General features: G+C 34.2%; 1 protein-coding gene across 1 annotated transcript in view; it reads left to right on the forward strand.

The window, feature by feature from the left end:
- The window catches only part of LOC106871195 (histone-arginine methyltransferase CARM1), an 83,850-nt gene that overhangs the window by 69,780 nt on the left and 1,030 nt on the right, over window positions 1-13,040 (forward strand). The gene's annotated exons all lie outside the window — the stretch shown is intronic.

The raw sequence follows: 13,040 nt of genomic DNA on the forward strand, positions 1-13,040 counted from the left end.
CAATGTTTTCTTTCTTTAATTATTTCTTAATTTAAAAATATAACGATATAAATTTATATTTTTTAAGTTGTAAATATTCTCCTTTTCCTCATTTTTTTTTCTAAATTTATTTTGTTAAAATATTTTATTATTACAAAGAATTCTTCAAACTACTATCCTCATCTTTGGTTTTATTTCCCTTCTTCTTAATGTTTTCCTGTCTAAAGAATTTTTAAGCAAATAATTGCTTTAATTTTCTTAGAGATATACCTAGGTACAATGAAATATTAAATGAGTTTGTAGATTTTTTTTTTTTTTTTTTTGTGGCTGGCTATATTTGTTAGTGCCAAATATTTCACTGTAAAATGGATTTGGCTGTCCGAACAATTTTGTCAGCATTGTGATGAAGCTTTTCCTGTATCTATTTATTTGTCTGAGTAGGATGTCACCATTTACTTCAGGAAAATAATTAGCAAAGTTATTGGCTAAAACATGTAAAAGAAACAAAATGAAACAAGATGAGAATAGTAGTCAATGAAACATTTGAATTAAAAACAAGGTTGGTTTTTCATTCTTATCTGAAACAAACATTAGAAATAGCCTAGTTATTTAAGTTATCAACATGTTTTAAACATATCAGGCATTTTCAAGCAATTTTGAATCTTGTTTTCAAGAAAGAAAAAAGAGAAAAAAAATAAAACCCCAAAACCACAACTGATTTTATTTTTTTAGTCTTTCCAATCTCTTAGTTACCTTTTTACTAATACTCCTCCATTTTGCTAATGTCTTTTGCATTTGGTCTGAACTTAAAAGGATATTGCTTTCAAATCTTTTGTGCCAAGATTCGGCGTATTTTTTTCTTTGAAATTTCTTGAAGGTTACTCTTTTTATACCTACCCTCCTTAATTTGTGTTTGAGATATGATTAATGTTGTGTACTAACAGGAATGAAAACACAACACACCACACATACACATGCACATAAATGCATAGAACTATATTTGCATATTTAAATTTTTATGTGTTCCTGCATTTTAATTCACCAGTTACTGCCATAGCAGTTTTTATTTAAGTATATCTGACTATGACAAAGCATTGTAAAATGAGACAATCTAGTTTTGGTTCTCAGTTGAAACTAGTCCACTTCATTTACAGTAATCATGTCTTTAATGTGATCAACATTGCACAACTTCATTCCTCTCTCTGAAATGGGGTTCTTGTAATCATCTTTTATTGCCAGTGTCAGTAGGATATAATCCACGTTATCCATAGAATTAGTTGAAAGGGTAAATTAATACATTTTCTGCAACAATTTCGACATGTTTAATTAGTGTAATTAATAGTGTTGTTATTAGTTTTCTTTAACTTTTCTGCATGATTTGTTTGCATATCAAATTACTTTGGTATAATTACCAATTTCCTGGTGGGTTGTGTTTTTGGTAGGTGCAATATTTCATAACTACATGGTTTTGGTTTGTATGTGACACATGCCACACAATGGTTCTTACTGCCGAGAATGGCTGATTTAATTTTTATTTCATTTATAATAAATCTATTTACTGTGGAGAAACCTTAGCATTGTTTTTATGTACTTTACAATTGCTTCTATTTAATAATTTTAAAATCTATGTAGTGTGTTGATATCTAATTACAGTTCATGAATCAGCAAATGTTTGAAAGCTTGACTACATGACTAAGAAAAAAAAAAACAAATAAAAAAAAACCCCTGGAACAGTGGTTGAATTTCTGCAGTCTTATATTTGATAGATATACAAGTGTGATTGACACATTACTACTCTTATGAATTCATTAGTAAATGCTTTCATTATTCTCCACATTGAGCTGTCCTCAATAACAATAACAGAATGGGCCATGATAATACATATTTATCACACCATCAGCCCTAGAGTTGTTGTCTTCCTGAACTTGTGTAGCTCGTGGTATATTTAAGGTTTTGGAAATCTTTGTGCGAGCTTATACAGCTTATATTTACAGGTGCTAACCAAGAAAGAGTTCTTAAATTTGGCAACATTTTTTTTTTATAAATACCATTCTGGATCAAAGATTATTTACAACTCCTACATTTTGGGGCTTTAAAACTTAGATAGACCAGGTATTTGTATGAACACACATGATGATTAAAATAAACTATCCTCTTTAGTAGTTTACATATTCTTCCTATTTCACTCTGTATCTGCCATTTAAATGTCCCCCCCCCTCCAGTTTTTGTTTATCTTCTGAATAAAATCTATCCTAAATCAAAGTGTGGTTATCCTGAACTTGCCCAATCTTATTGCATTGGACAAAACTGAATTTCATTGATAATGCATTTAAAAATAAAACAAAACAAAACAAGGTTTCACATTAATTTTCCTCAAACTGTAAACAATAAAGATGGATTGATCAACATTAATATCCAGTGTTGTGTTTTGTAATCCACCATACTTTTTGTTTTAATAATCATTCCCCCATATTCACATTTGAATGGACATTAAAAAAGAAAGAAAAAAAAAATTTTTTTTCTTAGTATCATCACAAATCCTATTTTGGTTACACACCCTTTCTAATTACTAATTTTTTTTTTTATTAATTGTTGATGAGAATGATTGCATTTTGATTGGATGAATGGTGTAATAAGATAAAGTGATATCAAGATTTCTTGAATATGATTTTACAACTACAGATCTCTCTCTCAGACACACACAGAGACATGATTCTGTCTTCTCAAGAATGTCAGTTTTGGTTGAAACTAACTTAAGCTGAAATATTTTATCAAGTTTGTGTCAGCTTTGGTTGGTCAAACTATACTTGAAAGGAAGAGAGAGAATAAAGTAAGCAGTGATTGTACTTAAAAATGTATTAAAGTGATACTTATTGTAAGTTTTTTTTTTGGTCTCCTTTTTAAGATATCAATTAGCCAACCAGTATACATTATTGTATGATTGCTTAAAGGTTCTACTAACATTACTTTGACAAATACAGGGAGTTATTGTCTTTGCTGTTGAGGTAATAGCAAGGCAGGAACATGTCCAGAGTTATCTCCTGTACTTGCTGTATTTTGTTTTTCTTTTTTTCTCATCACATAATTATTCCCTCTTAATTTTTTTAATATTAAAGCATTAAACATGTTAACACTCCTCCCAGTGAACAATCTGTTACAAAATCGTTATATATTGAACTGTCCTAGGTGAACTCTCCTGGTACTGTTGATAGCGTCTGCTCCTGCTTACGCAGTGGTACACCATTTGACTGCTAGGTGACTTTGCTTAAACATTGAATGGCACACTTAATCTGGCATCCAGTGTAATACTATTTACCTGTTCCTTGGTGCTCTAAGTCTCTGGCTTCTAGGTTCTTTTTTTTCTCTCCACCAATATGAGAGAAAAAGGGTTGTCATAGTTACTACCCTTCTTCCTCTGATTAAGCTACTAAAATGATAAGATAAAGGATTCACTGCAGATTATTTAACATGTTAAATATTAGTTAATATTTGGAATTGTAAGTGAAATATTCAGAAGGACTTTTGTTGACCCTCATTGCATTATTGTTCAAGGTTTGTACCTGACTGATTTATATCTAAATCTATGATATATTTAGATACAAATCAGTTACAAACCATGAACAATATGATATATATGAAGGTGCATGGCTCAGTGCTTAGACCGTCGGGCTCACAATCATGAGGGTGTGAGTTCAATTCCCAGACTGGGCTGTGTATTGTGTTCTTGAGCAAGACACTTTATTTCACGTTGCTCCAGTTGACTCTGCTGTAGAAATGAGTTGTGATGTCACTGGTGCCAGGCTGTATCTGCCTTTCCCTTGGATAACATCGATGGCTGGTGTGCATGAGTGACTGCTGGTCTTCTCTAAACAATCTTTCCTGGACTTGTTCCTCAGAGGGTAACTTTCTAGGTGCAGTCCCATGGCCCTTCATAACTGAAGGGGGTCTTAACTCTTTTTTTTTTATGATATATACATTACTGTTTATATAGGCTTGTTAAAAGTTAGAGCAATTTGATGTATGTTTATATATGAAGTGATGTGTTGTAAAGAAGTAGATGACTAGTTGGTTATTAGCACTAATTATTGTTGGTTATTAATAGCTGATTTCTGATGGGCTTCTGGAAATTTCTGTCTAAACCTTGTCTGCTTTATAAAGTTTGCATGTAATGACTTGAACCCTTGCCCTGTTAGGTTTAGATGCACCTGTCACCACCTCAGCCCTTTGTCCAACGGTGAGTATGGTTAAATTCTTCCATCTTGATTCAAAGATGGTGGCAGCTGGTTTTCTTAACATGGTCTTCATTGACTGGTCATTTCTTTTCTATTTACTTTATTTTTTGAATTTTATTCATTTGCATAATTTCTATTTTAATTGTTCTTGAATTGGTTTTGTTAAATGCTGTATTTTTTTCTTGTCTCTTCTATTGGATATGAGTACCTGAAGTTTCTCTCTCATTCTTGTTTTGAGCACCATCCTTTATTTGATTTTAAACCATTTGAATATAATGGGAGAGAAAATAAACTCAACCATTTTAAACATTCTCCCAAATCCAATTTTGACTCATGCTTATATTTGTTTATACCTAATATACATATATATATATACATACATATATATATATATATATATATCTTCTGAAATTTTTTCCTCTGTGTAGATCTGGTCTAGTTTACCATGTTGCCACTTTTTTTTTTTTTTTTTTTTTTTTTGCCATCTGCACAATTAGGATGTAAGATTTTTTTTTTTTATTGCTTCATCATTTATACAAAATGCATCAAAAGTTAAGTGAGAGATTCTAATGGTAAAATTATTTTCCTTGATCACTCTCACTGTTCTTAGACTATTTGTGGCTCATTTGCTATATTTCCTTATCTATGATATAAGTTTTAAGCCAACCAGCGCTCTTAAACTTCAGCCAATAGTTTACCTTTTTTAGCAGCCATGCAGGTGGCTATCTTTGCACTCCTCTTTCTTTTTCACATGTTACTTTAACCATATTCTGTATCAGGGTCTGGTTTGATTCCTTTGTTTCTCTGTAATTAGTGGGGTTAATAGTGATCTGAATATATTTGTTGTGTCTTTCTGTCTTTTGGAAATCTGGGTTACCTTGCAAATTGTTATCCCTAGCAATCATGTCTGATTGGTTTGTATGCCATATATCCTTTCAGCCACAATTGCACCCATCAACCCGGGCAGCATTCCCAGTGTTGTTAACCCTGTCTCAAATGCCAATGCCAACCGCACCTCAATTGGAGGAGGAATCAGCCCAGCCAGCTTTAGTTCACAGGTGGGTCTGCTCCTACTGACCTCTCACCCACATACAGTTGCATACACACCACTCCACATACAATCATCATCAGTCTTTATTTTTTTTAATTCAGGGTTTAACCTTTTTGTTTTATGTACCTTTAAAAATATAACTATTGCTCTGAATGTTTTCTAGTCAGGAAATAATTCCATTTAACTGAGATTTGTTTCTTATATTAGATGACAGTGTTTGTGTGAGCAGATAGCATTTATGAAGGAAGGGTTAATTAATTATCCTTTACTTTGCAACCATAGGGTTCAATTGCACAAGGCAGAACCTTGGGCAAGTATAGTATTGCTTAGAGTTGACAAATGCATTTTGAACGAAGTAGGCATATATTGGCAAAACATTGCTGATAAGTCAATGCATCAAACAAGAATACTTTATAGTAATTCAATCATTCTGGACTGCACATATATTGTAAGTGTATGAGCTCGTGATTGACCTTTTGGAAACCTACAATCAATGATGCAGTTGTTCACAAATGCACAATTAGAAAAATTAGTAGCTCTTTTGCAATGCAATGTCTATTGCATCATCACCTCATTTCCTGAAAGCAGTAGTTTTATGGGACTTCTGTATATTCTCTATTACATATTCATACTTGTAGGGTCTCTCTTTAGCAATATTGTTATAGTGCTCTTAAAACTATAACAAGAACCTTTTCTTTGCTTTAATTACTGTTTGCATCAACAGTGATAGATTTACATCATCATGCTACTCTATGAGTGACTTACATTCACAGAAAATTAGAAAGCTTGATAATTCCTTTCCTATCTTTCAGTTTTGTTTATTTCTAATGTCTTGGTGATAATTGTTTAAAAGCAATACAAATATTGGATTAGAATAATTTGAATGGTCTCCTTTAATGCAATTATTTCTCTTTTGATTATTATTATTATTATTATTATTATTTTTGGTTGCTGCAAAGTGAGATATTTTTGACATGACACTGTGTCAAACTTACATTTAAAATTTTATGCTATTTATAAGTATGTATAACAACAATTGTGGATACTTGTAATTTTTTAAAGTTAAATTCTTGTTTCCATAACTAATGTATTATGTTAATGAGATTTATTTCCAAATGCTCTTGTAAGGATGAATGACTTCACATCATTTCCTAACCTCTTGTTTTTGTATGTTTAACCATGTTAGCTTGTTAGAGATGGTTGAGACAGTAAGATGTTGGTCTATACACATTATTGTATTTGAATTTCATCTTTCTACATTTTGAGTTGAAAGCGCCACCGACAGGGGTTAGGATTAATTTTTTACTCTTACTTTTCATCTTTTAGGAGTCAACAAAATAGTCACTAGTAAAGCACTGAAGCGACTCTGACCATATTCCTCCCTTTACAAAATTCGTGGCCCTGAGCCTTAGCATAAGTTAATTATTTAATTACATTGTCTTGGGTAGCAGCAAAGGATTTATGAGATATTATGGAAAGCAATAGATATTTTAAAATTTTGCTTTCATTTTATATTTGCCCAAACTGTTGTTTGTATTAAACCTAGTTTGTTTCAACAGTATTTAGAATATTAAATAGCTTCTCATTAAATTTGACTGCTGAAGAAATCCACAGAAATTTGCATGTGTAGATGCACAAATGCATGCCAAAATGTACATTTGCATGTATTCACATGGAAAACCATAAATGCACTTATGGGTACCAGTAAAACTGTAGTTTCCTCCCACCATTAGAAACACTAACATAGAGCAGCCATATTTCACACACGTCCTTCATACTCTTTCATATTCATGCTTAAGATCTGTTTTTTTTTTTCCTTTCCTAATATTTATAAAATTTGTTTTTCTTTTTCTAATTTGGTATCTAAATATAAATCGATTTTTCTGCTGTTTATCTTGTAGGTAAAAGACCCTTGCTGTTTAGAGTTTACATGTACACACAAACACATACATACACACACATGCTTACTCACTATAGTGTATGCTGTAGGTTAAGGAGAGATATGCAGGTTAAGAAAACTAGACAGGGTTGGAAAATTTCCATAATTACTTAATGGTGGACGTCTTATTCCTAACAGCACAGTTGTTCAGTTAGGAGTTCCCCATTTCCTGCATTCTGTTTCTTTGTAGCAGTAGAGTTGCTATATAACAACGCTCATGTTCTTACCATTTTCTTATGAATGGCCTAAGTAAAGCCAAGCATAGTAAGAGAACTAGTAGCTGAGAGTGCAAAACAGATGTATGTGCATTTGGTAGAACATAGGCAGTGGCAGATGCATGTTAATGGTTTAAAAAAGATAAAAACCACAAAAACCTTACTTGAAATGTGATGGACAGCTTTTAATTTTATCATTGTGCCAGCATCAGTGATGTGGAGACGAACACCAATGTTCTTTGCAATAGGCTTGAAAATTGTTAAGGGAGTTATTTCTCTTAGAATGAAACCAATGGTAGCCTGTTTAACCCACGAGTAAAGAATATTTATCCACCAATGTGGTGTTGAGCACTCATTATCACTAGTTGATATTAATGTGTGTGTGTGTGTGTGTGTGTATATAGCTAGATAGGATAAAATTATAATCATCACTATTTTAATGTCCACTTCTCCATGTATGTATGGATTCAACAGTTTTTGAAGAGGATTTTCCACTCCTAGATACCCTTCCTGTTTGCTACTTCTCACCTATTTCCAAGCAAGGTCATATTTCCCTTATAGCCAGACAATTTTTGGAGATCATTGGAAACGAATTACACTGTTTGTATGAAAATGACACTCATTTACAACTCTCACATGATGTCATGACAAGGAGACATAATCATATATACATTCAAACTCATCACATCAGGTACCCTTCTCTCATCACTGGCCCTATCGTTGACTATGACTTCACTTAGTTTGACATGGTTTTCTCAAGCACAGTTAATTGCCAGAATTTTCGGCTGTGCTTGAGAGTACACATCAAGCTAAGCGGAATCGTAGTTGTGGCCAGTGTTGGTGAGATATGTATCTTTTATCTTTTACTTGTTTCAGTCTTTAGACTGCAGACATGCTGGGGCACTCCCTTAACCCTTTAGTGTTCAGATTACTCTGTTAAATGTAATATTTACTTTTTCACTCAAATTGTTTTGAATTAATCATGCATTATCTTATAGCTTTGAGGTTTCACTGATGTGATTGTTTATTTTTAGAATGTCAATGTAGGTTAGGTGTGAGAGACTAGATATCACCAGTTTGAATACAAAACATGTAGAATATATTGGGCCTGATATGGCCGGTTTAAACACTAAAGGGTTAAAGAAGTTTTAGTCAAATGTATTGACTCCAGTACTTATTTTTTAAAAGCTTGGTGTTTATTCTTTTGGTCTTTTGCCAAACTGTTAAGTTATGAAGATTATGGGGATGTAAGCACACCAGCACCAGTTGTCAAGCAGTAGAAGGGTGAGGGCAAACACAACACATAGACATAATACATACATACATACATACGGTGGGTTTCTTTCAATTTCTGTCTATCAAATCCACTCACGAGGCTTTGGTCAGCCGAAGTTGCAACGCAATGAGACTAAACCTGGAGCCATGTGGTTGGGATACAAGCTTTTTACTACACAGCCACACCTTATTATAGTAAAATTGAACTTGTCATGGGTGTGGAAAATCCAGCATTTCAGACAGTCCTTCAAGGAAAAATTGACAGGAAAGAAATTAATGAAATGGAGTTTTACATTCTCTAAGCCAGCAGATCTGGCTACAACTGATATGGAATGCAGGACCGTGGGACCTTTATACTTGAACTTGGTACCGTGTCACTAACATATTTAAAATAACATTTTTTCCTTCTACTCTGTCAATGAATTTTGTCCACTTTTCTATGCTTGCATGGATCAGACAGAATTCACTGATTTAGGATATCCTATGGGTGGATGCCCTGCCTGTTGCCAAGTCTCACCTGTTTCCTAGCAAGGTAATGCTTCCTATAGTTGGATTTGGTTTGATGGAAAATAAGAAACAAAAGGTACTGCTTATATGAGATTGACCCTTGTTTACAATTATTATGTGATATTGAGACAAGGTAATAAAATAATACAGATGTATATATATATATATATATATATATATATATATATATATTCAGTGGTCTTCCTGTCAACAAATTGTGTATGAAGTCCATTCACTAAGCCTGGCATTGGCTCATGACTGTAGTAGAAGATACTTGCTCAAGGAGTTATTCAAAGTGCTATGCACTAGAACTGAACTCAAAACCATGTGGGAAGCAAGTTTCTAAGCTGCACAACCATGCCTGCATGTATACACACACACACACACACACACACACACACGTACACACACGTATATACACACATATGTACATACAAAATCTATATATATGTGTGTGTATGTAGATATATATGCGCATGCATATACACATGTATGCATAAGCTACTGAAGCAAAATTATCATCCTCATTTAACATCTGTTGTCCATGCTGGCATGGGTTGAATAGTTTGACCAGAGCTGGGGAGCTGCACCAGACACCAGTCTGATTTGGCATGGTTTTTGTGGCCGGATGCCCTTCCTAACATCAACCACTTTATAATGTGCTGGGTGCTTTTAAGTGGTGCAGCACAGGCGCTTTTATGTGGCACCGGATGCCATACGGGTGCTTTTACATGGCACTGCATGTAATAAAAATGAATATGTAAAGACATATATTACTGTTGCTGTAAATTAGAAGTTATGACCCCTGTGCATAGTTGCCTCTATTTAATTAGGTACACATTACATAAATCAGTGAGGAAGCTGCTATCTGGTCACTTAACCTACTATCAACAGCAAATATTAGTGTACTCTCTCAAAAATGTATAATTTTCATTAAAAAATGAAAAGGAAAGGACACAGACAAAATAGTTTTTGATATGCCACCTCAAAGACAGGATGGTCAGAGATGGACTGTCTTTAAAAAGTGTTGTTCACCAGCATAGATAAACTGTTGTATCTTCTGGTAAATGTACATTACCTGAAAATGGTTAATTCTCATTTTTGACTGCATCCACCTTTCTTGCCCAATGTCTTCTCACTCACCCACCATTACTATTCATTGGAGCTGTTAACAATTTTCAAAGTGTTTGGTATTTGAGAAATGTGGTGTCTTTTGATAGGATGCCTGACAACATCAGGATGTAAGTCTTAGATGAATTTTAGAACAGGTCTACTTCTTAGTTTTACTATATTTTAAAGTCTTTTCAGATCCCACAGTGACTACATCAGTTTCACTATTGTGCAAGCATAATTATTAATTCGAATTTTCCCCAATCAGATCCCTCTATAAATGGAGAGGTGGAAGAGGAAGCATATTGACTTTATAGATTTTAATATAACACTAAGGCGGTGAGCTGGCAGAACCATTAGCATGCCAGGTAAAGTGCTTCATGGAATTTTATCCGTTTTTATGTTCTGAGTTCAAATGCTTCTGAGGTTGATCTTGTCTTTCATCCTTTTGAAGTCAATAAAATGAGTACCAGTTGAGTACTGGGGTCAATGTACTTGACTTATCCACTCCCTGGAAGTTGCTGGCCTTGTACAAAAATTTGAAATCAATATAGTTAATGCCTTTTATAGCTATTCCACTGATAGCATTTCAGCTCAGCACTGCACTTCGACGTTGATCATTTGGTGCTTAATCTTAGCAATTGTTGACTAAGCCAGGCTTGTCCATAGTTATATATTGATCTGTGGTATTATGGGTTATATTACACCAATCATTTGTTAACCAGTATATCAACAGCCTATTGATTTAAATAAATTCTGCCAAAGGCAAAACTGATAGTTGAGTAAGATGACTCACATTTTTTTGTATCACTAGTTTTACAGCTTGAGTTTCTGCAGTCTTGTACTTGCCTGGACAGAAAGAATGTGTGTATGTGCCTGACTTATATTATAAGTTAACATCAACTTGAGATTTTGATTAGTTTTCGGAAGAAAAATTAAGCTTATGCAAGAATACAACGGTGTAGATATACAAGGTGCAAGCCTGGGTGTGTAGTTGAGAAGCTTGCTTCTCAAACATGTGGGCTTTAGTTTAGTCTCACTGCATAGCACCTTGAGCAAGTGTCTTCTATCATAGCCCTTGAGCCAACCAAAGCTTTGTGAGTGGATCTGGTAGACAAATTAAAACGAGCCCATTTTATATATATATATATATATATATATATATATACACTGTTGTGTCTGGGGAGAGTCATTTTCTGATTGTGTCTTGAAATTTTACCGGTGAGTGTGTTAAATTTCAAGGCACAATAAGAAAATGACTCTCCCCAGACGCAACAGAAATGCTTCAACACACGAAATCACATAAAAAATCTTGCAAACCAAATCCCAAAACGAAATATATATATATATATATATATATATATATATGTATGTACTATGTGTGTGTATGTGCACCTGTCTTGACGTAAGTGGTGGTTGTAAACGAGCATGAAAAATGTCTGGCCACAGGAAATATTACCTTGCTTGGTAACAGGTGAGGGACGGTGACTTGAAAGGCATTTAGCTGCAGAAAATCTTCAACAAATTCAATCTGATCCAAACATGCATGGAAAAGTGGATGTTAAATGATGATGACAGGTTTCCAGAGAAGTGAGGAATAAATGGACAAAAAAAAAAAAGTGATTAACCACCTAATATTCCTTAATTTGCTTTCTCTTTTTGTTTACCCACATTTTCATTTAATGTAATATGGTCATTTTATGATGGACTCAGTGTCAGTTTTGACATCTGAGCATCTAATTGTTTGATCAGTTGAATGAACTAATTAATGATTTAGTATGTGAGGTGGCTAAGTATTTTACAGGTACATGTACTTTAATATACTTCAGAAGTAGAATCAGTGTAGCACAGTTTGATAATGCTGGATCTTTGAATGACAGGCTCATTTCATCTATCAGATTTCTATATAGTTTTCATTGCATTTCACTTACAGGGCTTGGGTCAGCTTGTTGTTGCTGCTCGTGAAATTAACGTGCAAGTGGCTGAGCATTCCACAGACACGTGTACCCTTAACGTAGTTCTCGGGGATATTCAGTGTGACACAGTGTGACAAGGCTGACCCTTTGAATTACTGGCACAACAGAAAGAGGAAGTAAGAGTGAGAGAAAGTTGTGGTGAAAGAGTACAGCAGGGTTCGCCACCATCCCCTGTCGGAGCCTCGTGGAGCTTTAGGTGTTTTCGCTCAATAAACACTCACAATGCCCGGTCTGGGAATCAAAACTGCGATCGTATGACTGCGAGTCCGCTGCCCTAACCACTGGGCCATTGCGCCTCCACTCTTGAGTCAGCTAAAGGATATGCTAAAGACATTTATCCAAGATATCATGTAGTGGAACCAAACCTGGGACCTTGTAGTTGTGAAAGGAACTTACTGTGAACCACATATCATCCATACAATATTCATATCGTACATATAAACAGATTTCAGCTTGTGTGGTGTATCTAATAGAACACAGTCTCTCATTGGTCGATTTCAATTTATTAATGTAAGCTAATAGAACTCTCACTAGTTGTTCAGTGCTTCCATTACTTGTATCGTACTTAGGTATAGTTAAGATCAGAGAAACTGCATAGCACTGTTGATGAAATACAACTGAAAACGTTCTGCAGCTGCCGGGTATCCTATTGGATACAGCATCTCATACATTTAGAACTATATAACCCTCTAACAAACTCCTTATGGATTGTGTATCAAGCTGAATTAAAAAAAAAAAAGATAAAAAAGCTCATGT

The sequence above is a fragment of the Octopus bimaculoides genome, chromosome 18 (genome assembly GCF_001194135.2).
Source record: "Octopus bimaculoides isolate UCB-OBI-ISO-001 chromosome 18, ASM119413v2, whole genome shotgun sequence".
In the NCBI taxonomy this organism is placed as follows: Eukaryota; Metazoa; Mollusca; class Cephalopoda; order Octopoda; family Octopodidae; genus Octopus; species Octopus bimaculoides.